We start from the raw sequence: 8,507 nt of genomic DNA on the forward strand, positions 1-8,507 counted from the left end.
TGCTAGGGTGTACAAACAGTTACATTTGTACTTTAGACAGATCAAACAAAAAGGGAGGGTGAGTCTTTAGTCAATTTCAAGTGTAGTCCATGCCACAAGCATATTTACAGAAGCAGAACAGAGAGCTGATTAGCCTTTTGAATGAAAATTCCTCTTCAATGTGGCTGCTTTCATGTGACAATGGCAGAATTACCTGTGACAAAGACTATCTGGCTAACAGAGACCAAAATATCACTCCCCCTTTACAATTTTGCAGATTCGTTGAACTACAACATGCTCACTTTCAAGAACACCAGCTAGTAGACCACAGAACTTGGTATGGACTGCCGTATTAAAACTAGGTCACGCATGGGTCTGTAAATATGGGATTAATTATCTTCATTTTTTATACAGATATATTTTTCAAGATGTAGACAATACCATACAGTAGAGAATGCCTCAGCAATATTTAATAATAAGCACAATGTTTCTGCTCACAGGGAATTAATTAATACATGTGTATAGAAATCACTTAGCAAACTATAATTAACTAACAAAGTGATGAAATATTTATATGAAACACACAGAAAACAATAAACAAAGTAAGTACATTACAAAGTGAACATATTACACTAAACATTATTTAAAATCTTATCAAGATAGATATTTAATTTTACAATTTTCATGCTGGCTTGTTAATTTTATTTAATTACATCATTTACTATTTAGAGAGGAAGAGATTGTTTTTATTTGCTCAGTTAAACCTTTATGTAGATTTAGCAAATTGAGAAGCAATTTGCAATTAGTATTTTACTGAGGGTTTTATATTTAATATACATTACAAATAAAACATGCAATTATAAATCTTGAGGGAGAAACAGTGTGCAACTTATATTTACTATTCTGTATGCAGCATTCTAATGTGATATATATATAACAACTAAATATATACAAAATATGCCCCAAATTAAAGACACTCTTTTAGGTGAACACACAAAGATATAAAATATTCAATTAGTACTTTTCTCTCTAAAATGATAGGCTTAAGTTTGCTTACAACTTCAATTCTAGACTTTGATTCTGGAGGCTTTTTTAAAAAAAATTCTGTATTATAATTTTCTAATAATTTACCAGATTGTAGTTTTGAAGAAAAAATAAAATAAAACAAAAGCTATACCAAGGTGAATAAAAGAAAAGCGACTCAAAAAAAGCAGTCTATTTTTCTTCAAAATTAGCATGTGGTTATAAAGTAAAAAAAGGATGCATGGTCTACAAGTCTTTTAATCTTTCACCAAAAAAGGAGATTAACAACACCATGAAGCTATCATAAAATTCATTAGGAAAAGAATAAAAAGAGGGTGAGACAAAGATGCCATTGAAGAGGCTGAGGATATAGGCTATTTTGCTAATTCAAAGGCTGAAGCAAGAGTCAACGTGGAGCAGTGATGGGGAACCTAAGTGTTTATATACATTTATTTATATATAAACATATATATAACAAATGTTATATATATATACACATATATATAACAAAAGTTATTCATATATATATATATATATATATATATATATATATATATATATAACATTTGGGTTGCTTACACATGTTGGCTCTAGTAAATAATGCCATTATAAATATGAATAAACAAATATCTATTTGAGTTTCAGTTTCCAATTTTTTTTGATAAATTACATTTTTGAATCATCTGGTAATTTTTTAAAACAATTTGAGGAACTGTCATACTGTGATATTTTTAAATTAATTTATTGAGGTAACATTGGTTAATAATACATAATTTTTAGATATGCCACATAATTTAATATCTGTATACTCTATTGCATGCTCAACACCAAAAGTCTAATTTTTTTCCATTACCATTATTTGAACACTTTACCTAATTCACCCTCCATCTCGCTTCCTCTCTGATACTACCATTCTTTTGTCAGTGTCTACGAGTTTGTTTTTGCTTTCCTTCATTTGTTATTTTTTGTTTGTTTGCTTTATATTTCACATGTGAGTGGAATCACATGGTTTATGTACTTTTTTATCTTATTTATTTCACTTAGTATAATACCCTCAAGATCCATTCATGTTATTGCAAATGACAATATTTCATTTTTTTTGTGGCTGAGTAATATTCCATTGTATATATAAACCACATCTTTTTTACCCATTCATCTATTGAAGGACACTTAGGTCGTTTTCATGTCTTGGTTATTGTAAATAATGCTACATGAACATAGAGATACCTTTATGAATTGTTGTATTTTTGGGCTAAATACCTACAAAAGGAATTTCTGGATTATATGGTAGTTGTATTCTTAATTGTTTAGGAAATTTTTATATTATTTTCCATAATGTCCATACCAATTTACATTCTGAGCAACAGTATATGAATGTTAGGGAAATAAACCAGTCACAAAAGAACAAATACTGTATGATATCACTCAGATGAGATACCTAGCATAGTCAAATCCAGAAATATAATGTAGAAAGGTATCTGGATACAAGATGAAATAGGAAGTTATTCAATAGCTACAGAGTTTCAATTTGGGAAGATAAAATTATTGTGGAGATAGATGGTAATGATGGTTGAACAACAATGTGAATGTAGTGTAGTTAATTTCACTAGACTGTTTATTTTTAAGTAGTTAAAATGGTCAGTTTGTGTTATGTATGTTACAAAAAAAAAAATTTACATTAAGTGAAGGAAGCTTCTTGAATTTAGGAAATCCTTTGTGGTTGTGGACTCTTTTCTTAGAGTTTTCAAAAGACTCTCCTACATTCTTAAGATAAGTTATTCTATTCATAGATAAGAAGAAAAAAAAAAAAAGATGGAGCACCCAAAGTAATTTGGAAAGTGTTTATATGGGCAAAATTAAAGTATACCTTGTGTACTGTTTGGAAATAGCTACTGTCTTTCGTTTACTCCCTAGTTTGTGACACTGCATTTGCTATTTCCTACCTCAGAGTCATGACTATGTCACTGCTAATGTCAACTTTAGGGTTTATCCTTATGTTACTTATCATTAGTTGCCCAAGTCTCCTAGATTCCAATGCTGCCAAATTTCCACCATGTGGAGCCTGACTTGAGTGGAAGAATACCAATGACAGAAACTTAGACCTCTTCCATTTAAATATTATCGACTCAAAAAGATGTCCCTTCCCCCATCTAAATGCTGAATTTATTATCTACAATTTTACTTCCTTCTCTCCAGTGATGTCAAGGCAGCAAGTCATCTTTCCTTACCTGGGTTTTGAGACCCTTGGCCTTCACATTTGACTATATGTAGCCTCTATGCTAATTGTCACAATATTAACATTTTCCTCTTTAGATATGACTCAGATTAGCAGTATGTGACAAGTTGTCACTTCAGATGTAATGAGATAAGATTGTATTTTTAGAAAAAGCTTCTAGTAGGGAATGTGATTTATTATTTTCCTGTGGGAATGATTTCCCTCCCCCAAAGGAACATATACAATATTTACGTCTAGTAGTGTGAAGCTTTACCATTAACTGAGAATCTAAATTTACTATTACTGTAATCAAATGAGTTGAGAAATGATAGTGTGCTAGACTATAATAATTTGTTTTAGACTCCCATTTTCACCACAGTCTCCATGGAGTCTAAAAGAGAGTTTGGTGCCTTCTAGGTGCTATTATATAATATGATTAATGATATATAAACCACCTCTTGCTCAGTGCTTGTAAATGTAAAAGAAATTTAAACAAAATGATTTTCTTTCTTAACAAGATGAAAACAGGAAATTAATATAGTTAGCAGTACAGAGCTAGAAATATGAACTATGAAATTAGTAATATAAGCATTTTTTAAATAAATAAATTTTCAGAGAAAGTAAAATTGATATGAACCAAGCAGCTAGGAAAGTCTTCATAGACCTTTGAGAAAAAATAGATCAGTGACTAATTTTTGGTAATTACTTCAAATATTATATTGTGGTCAATATTTATTTAACCTGTCAAATGACTATCATTTTATCAAACCAAGACTCAAAAGAAGAAAATGAAGACTAACACTCTAAATAAATAAGGCCACCTGTGAATATTGTTTGTATATATTTTTTTTAGATTTAGAAAAAGTAAAATTTATTGAAAATATATTTTAAAAAGAGATGGGCCACACTAAGGAAGGATGCAGTCCTGTAGAATTTGGTAGGTAGAAAGATACAAATAAAAGACAGAGTACACTCCAAAGGAGTGGATTTTCAGCGAAGAAAGCCATAACCTGTTTATACTTTTAATATGATTAATGACTAACATTTCAACTTAAAATCTACATCAGCTAGTGAATAATTTACTTGTACTAAAAAATTCTTAAATATTAAAACAGCATCAAGTGCAAGAATATATTTAATTTCACTAAATTTACAATGAAAATATTGAGAAAGAATGAATATTCACCATTCCATTAATGTAAATTAAGCCACTGAGTCCAATTTATAAGCTCGGCACAAACACGGAAAGCTGGAATATTATAATAAAGAAGGAAAAGATATGTGGCCGATGATCATAACTTTTACTTCATACATTTATTCATTTAATTTAACAACCATTTGTTCATTCACTTAACAGTTGACACATTTATTCATTTACTCTTTTCATAAGCACTGTATGCAGGCTCTGTTCTAAGAAAAAGGCATATTAAGTAGAGAAAGAAGGAATCCTCTGTCTCCTGTTGTACTCACCTTTTCAATATCCCTGGTTTCATAGAATGACATCAGTGGCATTCTCCAAAGATACTGCTTATCTAGTATCATTCATTCTGGCCAAGAGAATCCTACCTTCTAATCAGAAGTGGTGAACCCTGTTATCTGTCTGTAATAAAATGTGGAAAAGTTATTTTTTTCTACACTTTATAAAGGGGATCTTATGGTTAATTTCACATGCCCACTTGATTGGCCACAGGGTGCTCAGATACTTGGTTAAACATTATTCTGTGTGTTACTGTGAAGGTGTTTATGGATGAGATTAATATTTGAATAGTAGAGGGAACACTTTCTGTCTGTCTCATTTAACTGAAATATTGATCTTTTCAGACCTTTGGATTCAGACTGAAACTTCAGCTCTTCTTGGGTCTCCACCCTGCTAGGTTCCAGGTTTCAGACTGGCACTTTCACCATCAATTCACCTAGTTCTCAGGACTTTGGAACTCAAACTAGAGCTACATCATTAGCTCTCCTAGGTCCTCAGCTTGCCAATGGAAGTTCTTGGGCCTTCACAACCTCCATAATCATGTGTATCAGTTATTTATAATAAATATCTTATTGGTTCTGTTTCTTTGAACTGTAAGACAGATGATAAAACAATTAAGAATAAACAAATCACACTGTATAAATATAAGTATATACATTTCAGATACTGGATAACATTGATATATAATGAATTTAAACTCAAAATGAATTAATGAAGTCATAGACATACTTTACCAGGGGAAATTTCTAATGTTATCCCATCAACGTTTGTTTTCTAGTTTTTAATTTTACTCCTTTGTTTGTTCAACACTATGTCTTCTGTCAAAGAAGAACAAAGGTGGAATCTTTACTGACAGACTTTATGTATAGTCAAACATGCCAAAGAGAATTGATTCAAATAATCTTGGAGTTGATGGAAGAAATTTATGTTTTATATATGTGAACTTGAAACCGTTTTCTCTTTCTAATTTTATGTAATATAGTTCTACATCTTTAATTCTAAATGCTGTATTCTCTGCAGATCTGGATGTAGAGGAATTATTTCATTACTCTTGGGGAGATGTTTTACTTTGTAATTGTACCCTGAGGTCGAGATATATCCTTACTGAGTAGAAATATGGATGTTTTTAACCTCACATTATAAGACCACTATATTTTTATTCCAGAAATAATTTTTTACAGATGATGCTATTTAATTACTTCATACCAATATATTTTGGAATATGTTTATTGTAGATCAATGGATTATAAAATTATATAGCTAAAGTAGAGCAAGCTGATAAAGAGTATCAAATTACAGTAAATGAAGACACATGGCAAACAGCAACAAACACCATTTTATGTCTTTACTTGGAACAATAAAATTATACAGGAAAACTTTGATAAAAATAAGTAGTTCAGCACCAAAAATTCTCTGATACTACTATGATATTTCAACCTGAAATATTGCAGCTAAAATATAATGGTTAAAGCTACTAGGAAGTTATAGATAAAAATACATTTAAAAAATTGGAAAGAGATTTTAAGCTAAAACAAATTACTTCTATTTTTGAGATGACTAAACATATCATATATATTCATGTATTGCACACATTTGGAGAGGGCATTTATGTTTATAAAAATATATGGAATCATACTTCCTAAAATATGTATAATAGGATGTTAAAATCATAAGAAAAAATAATATCCACAGTAACCGTAAAACATTCTGTGCTTAAATATATTTTAGAAACTATGATTTAAAAAATTAAACAGGTTTCCTAGATTTCTCAGTCTATTATACATTTATGTTTATTGTATATTATCAAGATAGGACTATTTTACATGAGATTTCTAAAATATGTTTGAACACAAAATTATTTCTTCATAAGGCATCTTTTCTTGTTTGTGTCCTAAATAACTTGAGTTTAAAAAATAATAGCTGAAAACCTAATTATTATAACATATATTACTTTTCTTATGTTTGTGTACTTGCAAATTGGAACCAAATTAGGAAAAGAAGATTCTCGAAATTTTGCACAAAACAAAACTTTAAGCAACTTGAGAGCAATTATGCAAAATTATTAGAAATTTAATGTGATCATGTATTTCTACTAATCAATGTGGAAAGTAAAAGGGGCACAAGAGTTTAATTTAGACCTGTATACCATCATAAAGTAGCTTTTATAATACTGGGTAAGAAAGTCACCAATAGTCATTTTTTCTTTTAATTAGTTTACATTTATTGTGCTCATACCATGTACCAGATGGACTAACATAAAGAAAACTCACATAACAGATATGTCAATGCATTATTTGTAAGGAGATAGATGCTAAACTGCTTACTTCTCATGGCAGGTCTTGGCCACACCCTAAAGGAGTGGTTAACAGTATATAATTAAAAAATGTAAAGATCTAATTTTCTTTAGCCAGTTTCTCACTCTTGCTTTGCAGTTTGCATATTACTATGTCTTGGCAGTATAAAGAGAAATAGTACACTTAACACATGGCATATTATGGTTCTAATCTAAAGCCATTTAGATAAGGTTGCATTAAAAAAGTTTTGCTGTCTCCCCAATTCCCCTCCCATCTAGTAGCCCTCAAAATATTCTCTGTATCTATGAGTTTATTTCCATTTTTGTTATTTATTTTGTTCTTAGATTCCACATGTACATGAAATCATGCAATATTTGTCTTTCTCTATCTGATTTATTTCATTCGGCTCAATACCCTGTAGGTCCATCAAGGCAATATCTTTCTCCATCCCTTACCTTTTAGTCTGTGTATGTCTTTTAATCTGAAGTGAGTCTCTTGTAGGTAACATATGTAGGGGTCTTGTTTTCTTATCCATTCAGCCACTCTATCTTTTGGTTGGAGCACTTAATTCTTTTCCATTTGAGGTACTTATTGATAGGAATATAGTTATTACCATTCTTTATTCCTCTTTTTGAATACATATTTTTTCTTTTTAAAAGAGTCTCTCTAACATTTCCTGTAATACTGGCTAGGTGGTGATAAATTCTTTTAGCTTATTTTTGTCTAGGAAGTTCTTTATCTGTCCTTAGACTCTAAATGATAGCTTTGTTAGATAAAGTATTCTTGGTTGTAGGGCCTGGATTTTCATCATGTTGAATACTTTGTGTCAAGCCCTTCTGTCCTGTATAGTTTCTTTTGAGAACTCAGCTGCCAGTCTTAGGGAGCTTCCTTGTAGATAACTAACTGCTTTTCTCTTGCTGCATCTAAGACTTTCTCTTTGTATTTAACCTTCATCATTTTAATTATAATGTACCTTGTTGTGGGTTTCTTTGAGTTCATCTTTTTTAGGACTCTATGAGCTTCCTAGGGCAAGGGGGAAGACGGGTACTAGATTTAGTAGGGTGATCACTTTGTGAGTTATATAGATATCTAATCACTATGCTGTACAACTGAAACAAATATATTATTGTATGCCAACTATAATTGAAAAAAAAAAAAACCTCATTGAAATTGTACAATAGAAATACAAGCAACTAATTGTCTATTATATTTCAATAAAGCCAGAAAAAATTAATGATCATAAAAAAAAGTAGTTTGTTCACTAATTCTGTGAGTAAATTAGTTGTTCAGTTTGAGTAGTAGATTCTTCAATATTAACCTTACTGAACAAAGTACATATCTGTAATCTTAATGAATATAACTGCAAGGGAATTTTATGAGCTAGTAAATTCTATTTATAAAAAAACTGCACAATAACAGCAGTGGTGATTTGTCCAAAAAGTTCAGAACTTAATATGCTCTGTAAAACTTCCTAAAAGTTCACAAAAAAGAGCTGTAAACATTGGCTTCTGATTCTAAA

Source organism: Pteropus vampyrus, unplaced genomic scaffold (genome assembly GCF_000151845.1).
Source record: "Pteropus vampyrus isolate Shadow unplaced genomic scaffold, Pvam_2.0 Scaffold87, whole genome shotgun sequence".
Classification (NCBI taxonomy): domain Eukaryota; kingdom Metazoa; phylum Chordata; class Mammalia; order Chiroptera; family Pteropodidae; genus Pteropus; species Pteropus vampyrus.